Source organism: Tursiops truncatus, chromosome 3, assembly GCF_011762595.2.
Source record: "Tursiops truncatus isolate mTurTru1 chromosome 3, mTurTru1.mat.Y, whole genome shotgun sequence".
NCBI lineage: Eukaryota > Metazoa > Chordata > Mammalia > Artiodactyla > Delphinidae > Tursiops > Tursiops truncatus.
The window spans coordinates 76,303,485-76,316,791 of record NC_047036.1 but is presented as its reverse complement, the minus strand read 5'-3'; the positions used below and the strand labels follow the sequence as shown (position 1 = coordinate 76,316,791).

General features: G+C 35.5%; 1 protein-coding gene across 13 annotated transcripts in view; it reads left to right on the top strand.

Moving 5' to 3' along the window:
* MCTP1 (multiple C2 and transmembrane domain containing 1) overlaps positions 1 to 13,307 on the top strand; it is a 534,125-nt gene that overhangs the window by 71,675 nt on the left and 449,143 nt on the right. The window lies entirely within an intron of this gene.

The window sequence follows — 13,307 nt, the reverse complement described above, 5'->3', positions numbered from 1 at the left end:
AGCCAACAGGATGGGGGTCGTTTCTTAGGAATTTTCTGGAAAGGGAGGGAGTGACTTTCCCAGCTCTAGTTTCTTGGACCAAAGCCCAGACTTCCTATAGACATATCATAGCAAGAATTCCTGGCAACCTAGTAGTATCTCCAGTTGTACCGGCACAACCTTACAGAGACATCTATCAATAGGAAGGACATTGACACAAGGGTATTGACAAAGTCACAGCTCTTTTATTTAGATAACATTTAGTATATATAATTTTAATTGGAAAAGGAATCTCTGTCATAGGCTCCCTTAGAGTAATGTGAAAAAAAATGTTTACAACAAATGCCAGAGATCAGAGGGTTAATTTATTGGTGATTTGTTTCCATTTAAATCAAAGAAGGTAAACTCTTGTCTTATCAAATTGAAAAATGTATTAATTACATTAAATTAATATATTAATCTATTAAATTAAATACATTAATTTGAAATTTATTTGAAATATTAAATTTCAAAGACGTCAAGAAAGTATTGAATTTTATTTTATTCCTTCAGGTTGTATAAAGGTTTTTGTTTGTGGGTTTTTATTTATTTATTTATTATTTTATTTTATTTTTTTGGTACACGGGCCTCTCACTGTTGTGGCCTCTCCCGTTGCGGAGCACAGGTTCCGGATGCGCAGGCTCAGCGGCCATGGCTCACGGGCTCAGCCGCTCTGCGGCATGTGGGATCTTCCTGGACGGGGGCACGAACTCGTGTCCCCTGCATCGGCGGGCGGACTCTCAACCACTGCGCAACCAGGGAAGCCCTGTGGGTCTTTTTGTTTGTTTGTTTTGTTTTGTTTTCTGATCTTTAGATATTAAAAGTACAAACAGGCTAATATTAGTCAAGGTGTTGAGGAATTCTCAGTGTATGACCTCCTTTATTTACAAATAAATATTGTGAGCATATATATAAAAGTTAAAATTTGGGCTGTTAGAGATGGTCGTTGTTGATTGGATGCAGTCGGGACTAAATTGCCCTGAAGGTGCTGCCAGGTTGGACTCAAAGAGAGGCCTTGGCTGCAAACAAACAGGGGATTATCCCTGTCACTTGCCTCAAAGATTTTTCAAAGAATCCTTCAGTTGTCCTTGAAAAATCACCAGTGAGGGAACTGGTTGAAGAATAAGAGAAATAAATGAAATCTAAGGCAATTTTAATTTTTATTATGAGCCAAAGACTCTGTTCCGTTGCCTTGGACTTGAAGCCTTGCTTTCCATTTTTCTTTGTGATAGCTGATATTCCTGGAAGGGTATATAAGACCACTCCTGAGCTTTGACTTTGAATTCTGAGGTAGAAACCCTGTTTAAGCGCAAGTCTGATGGTGGAGAAATTAACTAGCATCCGAGTTGCCCTTTCTCAACTCTCTAATAAAATAACTCTGAAAATAAATAAATAGAAAGAACATTCAAATAGCTCCACTAACTTAGGGAAAGATCCGGGTAGTTTGTGCTGACTTAGGCCTACTCTATTCCAACAGGGATATAATTAAGAAGGGCTTTCTCCATATAACAGAAACTGTCCCCTCTTCCCCCCCACCCCAAATATAACAGTGGCTTAAACATTTAAAACATTTTATGTGGAGGTAGGTGGTTTTGCCAGCTCAAGGATTTCAGAGTCTATGTCCTGAATTTTTGGCCCTTTTCTTTGTGGTCTTCTTGTGGTTACAAGGTAGCTGCTCCACCTCCAACATCACATCCATATTCTAGGCAGAAAAAAAGGGAGAGCAAAAACTAAGGCAACATGATTTTACTCCATTTTTGATGAACTGCTCAATCAACTTATATCTCCTTGCCCAGAATTGTATTTTTCATAGTATCCTCTCTCTACCAGAGAAGATGGTTATTGTTTTCTATATGAGAACATTGCTGTCCTCCACTCCCCAAATTGCTATTCTCTTAGGAAGGAAGATGGAAAGGGTAGGAAGTTAGTCTGTTACAAATATTCATCATTAATGTTACCTCGCATAATTCTCAGATCTATTCATTTTTCTGTATTTCCATTTACACGATATTTAACAAATGAGAACTAAGATATCAGTTAATTGGATTGATCAGGGAGGGTCTCGTGGAGGAGGTGAGACTTAAAGATGAGTCTTGAAGTTTAACTATAATTTGGAGAAGCAAAGGGGGTGGAAATTCTAAGCAGAAGGAAAGAAGGGATAAAAGCCCCAAGATGGAAATGATTATAATACGTATGAGTGTGATTATGGTTATGGGCAAAGGAAGTATTAGGAAATTAGACATGCTTGAGCTGAGGTATTTGGAAAATCTTATAGCTATTTCTTTAAAAAGTAGAATGGATGGGGAGAACTAAGTCAGATGCTCAGATCTGATTGTTGTATAGCATTATGGAGAAGCATGAAGCAATCCAAATTATAGTCCAAGGGAAGCTCTAATCCTTAAGATCTGAAAAAGAAACTCCTGTCTAAATGTAGCCTCTGTCAATAGCTATTTAATATGTATTCTTCATTTCTATAGTCCACCTTCTTTGCAGCTACCTTGAATTTTCTGTTTTTAAGGTTATTTACATTTCATCACCTTCCTAGAACATAGGAAGTACTCGTATGTTTGCAGAATCAAATTACATTGAATTATACCCTACTCACCAACACTCCTGGGAATGGCCCATAGCTCCTGCTGGTGGGTCAGGCCTAAGCTGTCATGTTGGTTCCTCCAGACATGTCTTTTTTTCATAGAGTCAGAGGAAGCTCATTCACAGCTGATGATTTGAGCCAAATATATTTGCTCTTGTGGAAATGGAGTCACTGACAACCAGATCTAAGTGGTGAAGGGGAGGGGAGGCCATAATCCCTGAATAATCAGAGGAAGCTATTTTGCATGGTGAAAAGTACAGGGTAAGGCATCATCATTCCAAAGACATCAAATTTTCCATTTCTCAGGTTTGGCTTGATGTCACCTTTCCTTCCATAATATCTACAGTGTCCCTTCAGTAAATTTTCTTAAACTGGTATGTGTAGGTTTCTCTTTCTTGTTATCAGTTATGCCTAACAAGGACAGAAATATATTTGAATAATATTCCTATATATCCCTATTGGAGGGATGAGATTGCATTAAAAAGGGAGGCACTCTTAATACATTATATCTTTTTAAATGACAGCATAAGAATTGGTGCAACCATATTCCAACCATCTTATTCTTGCATGGTGAGCATCATTACTCATTTTTGAAAATTGTAGGGTTGATAGTGAAGTCTTTTTAAAAATGAAAGTCCATGTCATCTCTGAAGTTAATGCAGATTGTCTTAATCTACTATTATTTATGTATTAGTCCAGTTAATTATCACAATTCATTCAGTGATGGAACTTCTAATAACATAGGATAGGAAGGGTATAAGTGGATTTTCCACATTTTTATTGGGAAAATCAGAAGCTTCTACAGGGGCCATTCAGAAGTGTGGTTAATAAAAAGACCACAGATCCATGGTCCCTACTGTGACACTTTTGGTCTTACCACAGACATTACATTCATCCCCTTGATCTGTTGGATGAGAATTACCTAATGGGCCAAACTTGACCTTAAGTGGTTCATCAAAGTGAATCCAGGGATGCTGCAAAGCAAGCACTGATTACAAGCAAAGGTATAGCTACCACCGCTCTGTTTAAGCAGCTGCCTGAGACGAAGAATGAAGGTTGGCAGACCATAGCACGTGTCAGAAGCATCAGTCATATAATTTTATTTGGTTTGTTTTCGTCTTATGGAAGTCCTCTCTAGTAGGAATAAAGATGTTTAGAAGGAAAGGACTTGTTTTGAATTCTGATTAATTTAGAAGATATTCCTTTGGAGGGCTTGTATATTGTCTATGCTAACCTGTACCTGTGTCTGAGTCAGAGGCCTTGGAAAGGTGAGGTTATAAAGAGTAGGGTGAGTGGATGCAAACCTCCAGTGTTTTACCCCTTAACACATTAGTGGAGCTTTATTTTGGGGGAGAAAAAAAGAAATGAGGCAGGATAAGGAAAGGACCTAGGGCTACCCTTGGACTGGGCAAAGAGCTTCTGGAGGCCACAGCTCAGGGAGATGGGGCATGTGTGAGGGTATGAGATGTATTGAGTAGATGGGAATTCAAGAAACAGGAAGAAATCCTCTTTACTCACAAAACCCTTTTATTTCCCTTCCCCTAACTGTCCTCTGCTTGTTTTGCTAATGAGGGATGATGAATCATTGTGCATTGAGCAGCTGCTACAAACCAGGCTTTGCTTTAGGCACTTCCTGTCCAACCTCTGACCAATCCACCAACTGTCTTGGGAAAACTCTGCGTAGTGAAGTGGTCCATGGTAGTCTAATTAGTGTAAACTGTCAACGTATCAGTGAAAATTCACTCAGGTGACTGTGGAATCAGAAAAGGAATATCCGTTAGAAGGACATAGAAATAACATGTAGAGAAGTTGTCATTTCCCGTGTCTGGGTACATTTATTTTTGATTGTTTATACTGAATTTATTTTTTGTTTTCCAAGTATTTTTTTCAAAAGAGAGGCAGAGAGAGAATGAATGTCTGGAAAGCTGACTACTTGAAAATTATTTTGCTAGCGAACACTAGCAAGCATCACGTTTGGTGGCTTTACAAGAATCATCAATTTTATATTACAGGTGGTTCTCAGGTTGTAGTTCCAGTATTTTACACATGCATCCAGTCTGTTTTCTGCAACCTAGAGGGATGAACTGTTGATAATTAGTTTTATGCCATAGGGGTTCGAACTTTGTATTAAAAGATATGTGTGATGTCCCTTTGCATGTAATGTGAATGAGTTATTTGATTATAGGAATTAGTTGTTTAGTCTGTTTGCTTTGAGAACAGGGGACAGTTATCTTCTCTTGGGAGAGATCAGCTTTCATCTTTAGTCTGTATTATTATAAACCTTTTCTCTTAGAGATAACAGATAAATCACATTACTCATTGAATTAAGTTATGCTTTTAAAACTTGAAAGAACTTTATTGGAGAGTTTCAGGTATTTTATTAAAATTTATTGTAATTTACTAGACATAAATTATTGTGTGATAATTATCTCCCTTAGAAGTAATATATGAAGTAAAATTTTACCAATGTTAGCTCATTATTTTCACTCTATTTTATCATTTTTATTTTCTTTAGTTTTAAATGTTCTGAAATACCCCCCCCCCAAAAATTAATGCGTTTTGTTGAGAGAATTAATTATGTACCCAAGAAAATCTGTTTTTTTATTAGCAGATATTCTAGCTATTTGCTTTGCCTTGAGAGAAATTTATAACAGATAAGGATAGGTATTTAGATTTATTTTTAATAAGAAAGTGATGTGGGTTTTCCATGTGAAGATTAAAAATTATTACACATGAGAAAATTACTATATAACAATGCAGTTTGTTATTATATGTTATTGTTATATGTTTATGTTATATGTTATTTGGAAAGTGGACAAATAGATGAATAACATATTATTTCTCTGACAAAAACTCTAAAGGTAATCCCAAGCCAATGAACTCCATGTAATTCAAAGAAAACTCTGCTGTGAAATGTACAATAGATAATCTAATGTAAATTACTTCCTTGGAGAGTTAATTTTTCTCTGGTGGCAAGTTATTAGTAGAGATAATTGAAGTGGTCATTGATTCAAAGGAAATTTATGGAATTAATGCCAGTGATATCTCAGAAATTCATAAACTTGATTTCTTAATGAGAAAAGTAACACAAAGAGTTTTTTCACTTTTTATATGGTAATACTTTATAATATCATTTGATATAACAGAGGATTTTGATTCTCCAAGTGGCCTCAAACTAATGGCAGTTAGTCCTTCCTCTCTCCAAACTGGTATAAACTGAATTTATTTACGTTGGAGAGTCAAGCATTTACAGGACAGGATGTTCCTGTTTGATATTTTATGCTCTCTTATTTTCATCCACTGTGAATATATTGTCTTGAGCTCTTTTGGCAAAGGGAGAAATTAGCTTAGCACAGCTATTTTTTTCTGACCTGATTTTATTCTTTGGAAAAATCCTTAGTATTTTGCAGCATCAAAGTGGCAAAAATAGAAGAATTTAAACTCACATATATAGGGTCTGTGGCAGGACTAGAAAATAGCCCTCAGTACACAGAAGTTGCAAGTCACTGAGGGAAATTGAGCAGCCAGAGTCGAGCTTCTAAGTCATACTGCTGATCAGAGCTGAGGGTCATGGTTAGGACCTTTAAATAGAAACAGCATCATACTGGTTTTCTTTTACCCCCTCAAGCTACTCCCTCACCCTTGTGTACTCCTTATAGACTTCATTCTGATTATATGAGGATCTAAAAATAGAACAAAGATGGCTCCATCTTTTTGTATATGTGTGTGCTGTAATAAAAAAAAGAAAGAGATGAAACAAATTTTATTGTTTGTTTTATTAACCGTAATATAACCTTAAGAATTTCTATTAAATATGTTTACTTCCTTATAACTTTTACTACACTAGGCATTGTATCTGGCAAGAAAGGTAAAAAGTACACTTTTTTTTTGTCAGAGTCAATTTTATGTTGTATAATATTATATACTACCTGTCAGTATAATACTTTTTATCTTTTAAGTTAAATGTGGTGATGCCACAATTCAATAAACATTTGTGCAGCATTTATATGCTAAGAGCTGTGTGTAATAAAAAAAATGGGAGGTTGTAATTTAGCAGGGGAAATGCCTATTTTTTTGACTGTATCAATAGTATGAGTAAGTATGTATAAAATGGATAAGAGAGGTAAAATGAAATAGAATTATTAAGAAAGATAGCATTAATTTTGACTGAGACTTTGGAGTAGAGATGATATTAAAAAGAGGTTCCTAGAGGGAGTAATGTTTAAACAGGGACTTGAAAGATAATTAGGACGGGGGTGGGAACACTCCAGGGTTGGCAGTGAGGTGGCCTAACATGAGTTAAAACATAGTTAAAGATTGATGAGTCTTAGGTATGTTTGGAAATGTCAAATGATCCATTTTTTAGGTGGAGCCTTAAAGAGTAAATTTAGACCAGACAATGGAAGGGGTTGAAGGCTGTGCTGAGGAATCTGGACTTCATTCTGTGAATTATGGGGATTCTCTGAAGGCTTTTGAGTAGAAGAGTTATCTTTAAGGACAGTAACTGATGACAGTAGGAAGGATGTAGGTGAGAAGGAGACAGAGGGAGGGAAGGAGGGGCCTGGCACATGGCGATATTTCTTGGCAGGCTACCGGTAGTTCAGAGACAATAGACTACAATGAGAAGATCACAGTGAGAATGGATTTCTGAATAATATGGCTGGGGTTTGATGGCTGATTGACCTGGGAAGGGGAAAAGGGAGAAAGAAAGGAGTAAAAAATTTTCCCGTCAATATTTTGACTTAGTAACTTGGAAAATGCTGACGCTATTAGCTAAAGTTGGGAATATTGGAAGACAATGGGGAAAATAAAAAATTCCACTTTGGTCATATTATACATGAGAATTAGTGGGATGTCCTTGTGGGGCAATCAAGCTCATGAGTTATGGTAAAAGTAATATTGATAAACCGATTTCTGAAATCATATATATATCAACATTTAATACATGAAATAATTCAATTTTTTTAACATCTTTAATTGGAGTATAATTGCTTTACAATGGTGTGTTAGTTTCTGCTTTATAACAAAGTGAATCAGTTATACATATACATATGTTCCCATATCTCTTCCCTCTTGCGTCTCCCTCCCTCCCTCCCACGCTCCCTATCCCACCCCTCTAGGTGGTTACAAACCACCTAGCTGATCTCTGTGTGCTATGCGGCTGGTGTAGATACTCTTCAAGTTCTGTGATCTAATACAAAACTCTCCAGTTGTCTTTTAAAAAAAATCTATAAAATAAAGGCTGTAAATGTCCTTTTATCTCTGAAATTCCATGACTCTGAGTGGTTAGGGATTCTTTAAAGTTTTTTTTTTTCTTAAAACAGCTTCATTGAGATATAATGCATATACGATAAAATTCACCCATTTTAAATGTATAATTCAATGGTTTTAGTATACTCGTAGAGTTGTCCAGCTGTCATCACAATTTGGGAATATTTTCATCACCCCCACACACACAAATAAATTCCATATCCCTTACCGCTAAGTCTCCATTTCCTTCTAATCTCCTGAGTCCTAGGCAACCACTAATCCACATTCCGTCAGTATAGATTTTCCTGTTCTGAACATTTTGTACAAATGGAATGATACAATATGTAGTGTTTTGTTTCTAGTTTCTTTCACTTAGCATAACACTTTCAAGGTTCATGTTTTAGCATGTATCAGTACCTTATTTTTATTGCCAAGTAATATTCCCATATATGGATATACCACATTTTATTTATTGATTTATTAATGAATGGGTTTTTCACTTTTTGGCTCTTATGAATAATGATTCTGTGAACATTTGTGTTTATTTGTACTTATGTTTTCATTTCTCTTGGGTATATAACTAGAAGTGGAATTGCTGGGTCATATGGTAACTCTGTGTTTAAACTTTCAAGGAGTTCCCTGACTGTTATCCAAAGTTGATGCACTATTTTGCATTCCCACCGGTAATATATGGATTCCAATTTCTCACATCATTGCCAACACTTGGTATCATCTGTCTTCTTGATTATAGCAATCTTGGTGGTGTGAAATGGTATTTACTTGTGGCTTTGATTTGCATTTCCCTGTTGGATATGATGTTGAGCATCTTTTCATGTGCTTATTGGCCATTTGTATATCTTCTTTAGAGAAATGTCTGTTCAGATTCTTTACCTATTTTTAATTGGCACACTTGTCTTTTTATTATTTAGTTTTTATTATTGAGTTGTAAGAGTTTTTTAATGTATTCTAGACACAAGTTCCATATGATTTGTGAATGTTTTTCCTGTTCTATGGGTTATCTTTCCACTTTCTCGATGGTATCTTTTGAAACACAAAATGATTTAAAATTTGATGAAGTACAAATTATTTTTTCTTTTGTTGCTTATGCTTTTAATGTTCTATCTAAGAAACTGTTCCTAATATGAGATCATGAAGATTTACACCTATGTTTTCTTCTAGGAGTTTTATGGTTTACCTCTTGCATTTAGGAATTTGATACACTTCAACTTAATTTTTGTATAATTTTGTGAGGTAGGGGTAAAATTTCATTCTTTTGTATGTGGATATCTAGTTGTCCCAGCACCACTTACTGAATAGACTATTTTTTCCCTTTTAAATTTTCTTGGTACCCTTTTCAAAAATTAACTGACCATAATTGTGAGGGTTTATTTCTGGACTCTCAACTCTATTCCATTCATCTTTATTTCTACCCTCATAATAGTATCACACTGTCTTGATTACTGTGTCTTTGTAGAAAAGTTTTGAAATTAGGAAGTGTGAGTCCCACAAGTTTCTTCTTTTTCAAAATTGTTTTGGATATTCTGATTTCTTTGGATTTCCATATTAATTTTAGGATTATCTTATCAAATGTTGCAAAGATGCTAACTGGGATTCTGATAGAAATGGTATTGAATCTATAGAGAAATTTGGGGAGAGTTGCCATTTTAACAATATTAAGCCTTCTGATCCATGAATAATATCTTTTCATTTATTCAGGTCTTCTTAATTTCTTTTGAGAATGTTGTATAGTTTTCAGAATATAATTTTGCACTTATTTTGTAATTTTATTCCTAAGTTTTAAAATTCTTTTTGATGCTATTGTAAATGGAATTGTTTTATTAAGTTCATTTTCAGTTTGCTCATTGCTACTCTATATACAATTGATTTTTTTATGTATTAATTTTATATCCTGGAACCTTGCTAAACTTATTATTCCTAATAGTTTTGTAGTGAGTTCCTCTGGATTTTGTATGTTTAAGATCATGTCATCTGCAAATTGAGATTGTTTTACTTCTTCCTTTCCAATCTGGATGCTTTTTATTTTCTTGTTAATTGTTCTGGAAAGAATCTCCAGTGCAATGTTGAATAGAAGTGAAGAAGACATTCTTGCTTGTTCCTAGTCTTAGGGGAAAGTATGCAGACTTTCACCATTAAGTATGATGCTGGCTGTGGGTTTTTCATAGATGCCATTTATCATGGTGAAGATGTTTTAATCCTAGTTATTTGAGGGTTTCTTTGCTTCCTCTGCCTGGAGTGCCCTTTCTTTTCTCTCATATCTGGTGAATACCCTCATATCCTCTAAGACCAGCTTGAATGTCTCCAGTCAACGAAGCTGATCCTTTCCCTCTTTCCACTTCTGGCTTTAGGGTTATAAGTCATAAAGGAATGGAAGAAATTGACTTTGAGTCACTTTTAAAAATGTTTTTCAATTTGGAAAATATCCAATTATTAATTCAAGGCACTCAGATCAGAGCCCTCACAGATCATTCCATTTAACCTGCCGAGGGACTGATTTTCAGGCACGAAACTTGGATGGTGAATTTGCATAATACATTTTCAAAGTACATTTTCAAAGTAAAAACTGATGCACATCTCTCTGCATAGGTAGTAATCATTTTCAAAGTACAAACGGATGCACATCTGTCTGTATAGTTAGTAATCCATGCATTTGCAAAAATCTAATAAAATGTGTCCTGAAGATACAAGTTCTAAAATGATAAATATTGAATATTCTGCAATAGAAAAGACATTGTGAGCTATCTGATCCAGTGAAATGAATTTTTCATTAAAATGGCATATTAATTGAAAACTGAAGATTAATGCTTTTTACTTACATGTATATTAAGTCACAATTCACTTCTGCCACTTTTCTTTTCAAATAGTGAAAGCATTGAGTTTTGCCTTCACTTGAGCAGGTTAGCTTTTAACTTATTTTGCTGGATTTCTTTCACTCACTCATTTACTTACTAACCCACCAATTAATTTATACAATTAATTTTAAAATGTTCATTTATAATAATTTCTATAGGAAAAGTAAATAAAAACAAATCCCTATTCTGCAGGAATTTATTTTATTAGAGAAATTAAAAGAATGTAATGTGAAGTAGTTGATACAGACTTCTAGTTGAAGTTAGCAGCCTCAGTACATGTGTCAGCTTCCCTTTGCCCTAACATACATGCACGTGTCAGACATGCACGCACACAAAGGGGAAACAAGCTGGGAAAACGGACTTATAAAACCATAGAAGAAATGTAAGCCTATTTATACCAACAAGTGTAGTCTGTGATTCATAAACATAAATGGATGTAAAATATACCAGATACTTGAGAAGACCCAGCAAAATGAAAGATGAACCAGGAGAGATGATTCTAGACCAAAAAATGAACAAAATAGAAATTAAAGTTTTTAAATTAATATCTTCAGGAAGATTCTAACTTTTTTGCATCCATAAATTAATATAAACATGATATGAGAAAATAAGCAATCAAAATTAAAATAATCTGGGAAGTTAAATATATAATAATAAATTGTAATAAAGTTTGAGTTGGCTAAATCATGAGATGCTTGTAGTTGAAAATAAAGTAAGAATCTGGAAGATAAAGTGAAGGAAACTGTTAATTTCTTAGGACTGCCTTAACAAATTACCACAAACATGGTGCTAAAATAACAGGATTATATTCTCACAGTTCTGGAGGCCAGAAGTACAAAATCAAGGTATCAGCAGGGCTGGTTTCTTCTGGAGGCTCTGAGGGAGAATCTGTTCCATGTTTCTCTCTTAGCTTCTGGTGACTGCTGGCAGTCCTCGGTGTTCCCTGACTTGTAGATCCATCATTTCAATCTCTGTCTCTCCATCTTCACATGGCCTTCTCTTGTATGCCAGTGTATCTATTTCTCTCCTCTTCTAAGGATTTGCTGTTGGATTTAGGGCTCACCCTAATCCAGGTTGGTCCCATCTAGAGATCCTTACTTTAATTACATCTTCAAAGACCCTTTTGCCAAATAAGGTTATATTCTGAGGTTTGAGATGGACATATCTTTTGGGGGCCACAGTTCAGTCCATTACAGAAACATACCACAGAACTGGAAAATATGAGAGTGAAAGTCTTTAAGGACCCAAGGAATAAATCTAGTTGGAGGTACCATTCAAGATATTTAACCACTGATAGGCATAGACTGATCAAATGGAGGCTATCCAGTCAGAATTGATGCTAACTGAATATTAGCTCAGGATTCCAAAGCAGAGGAAGGGGGCAGTGAAACACAGGAAATAATCAAAGACATAGTAGAAGAAAATTTCTTCAGGCTTAAGAAAGGTTATTTCTTAATATTGAAAAGTCTGGTAAGTATGTCAAGTAAGATAAGTGAAAAAAAAAAGTTCTAGGAGAAAATAATTTGGATACTTTCTAGGGGAAATCCCATCCCTCCAAGGATAAGAGAAAATCTGAAAAGTTTCCAGTGAAAACAAATGGGTTACCTACAAAGCAATGTTAGAAATATGAATCAGATTTTTCATCCTAAGTCCAGGTGCTAGAACACAAAATAGCAATATCTTCAACCAACTATCTGAAAAATTAGGAAAAAACAGTAATAAAGAAACTTTGTATTCACAGTTTCTGGGCATTGAAACTGGAGTAGGTGGTGGGGAGAAACACTCTTCATTTTCATTTTATGCCCTTTTGTACTTTTTTTTTTAAGAACAGTTTTAAGTTCACAGCAAATTTGAGTGGAAGGTACAGAGATTTTCCATATCAGGTTTCCCCCACTATCTGGAAGTAGAGTGTTCCCATAAAACCCTTTCTAAACTGAAGTGTCCTAAAGCAAAGAAGCAATTACCTTAAGACACATCTTTTTGGATGGATGCACAAAATAAATCAAGATAAAGTACAGACACAGTTCAAAGCTATGATGGCTTGATGTTGAGATGCTGAGTAGTTCCCAGGGAAGGAGCTTGGAGGTGCCACTTTCGCTGCTCAGGGTGCGAGCTGCCTTTGTAACACCTCACTGCAGAACAAAGGCTGAGTGCTAATTTTGCTTTTTGCCTTTTTTGGTAAAAGCAAAAGTCCTCTTTGGGTTTCTTTCAGTTAATGAAAACATGTACTAATGTAGGTCTCTCATAAAAGCCATAAAGTGGACTTTGGAAAAGCGGGGCATACCTGTATTCCCTACCCCACCTATGCATAGCCTCCTCCATCGTCAACATCCCCCACCAGCGTGGTTACATTTGTTAAGTTTGACAAACCTATACTGACACATCATAATCTCTCAAAGTCCATAGTTTATGGTAGGGTTCATGCTTGGTGGTGTACGTTCTATGGATTTGGACATATGCATAATGACATACATCCACCATTATAATATACAGAGTATTTTCATGGCCCTAAAAATCCTCTGTGCTCCACGTATTCATCTCTCCCAACCCCTGGCAACCACTTACTATCTCCATAG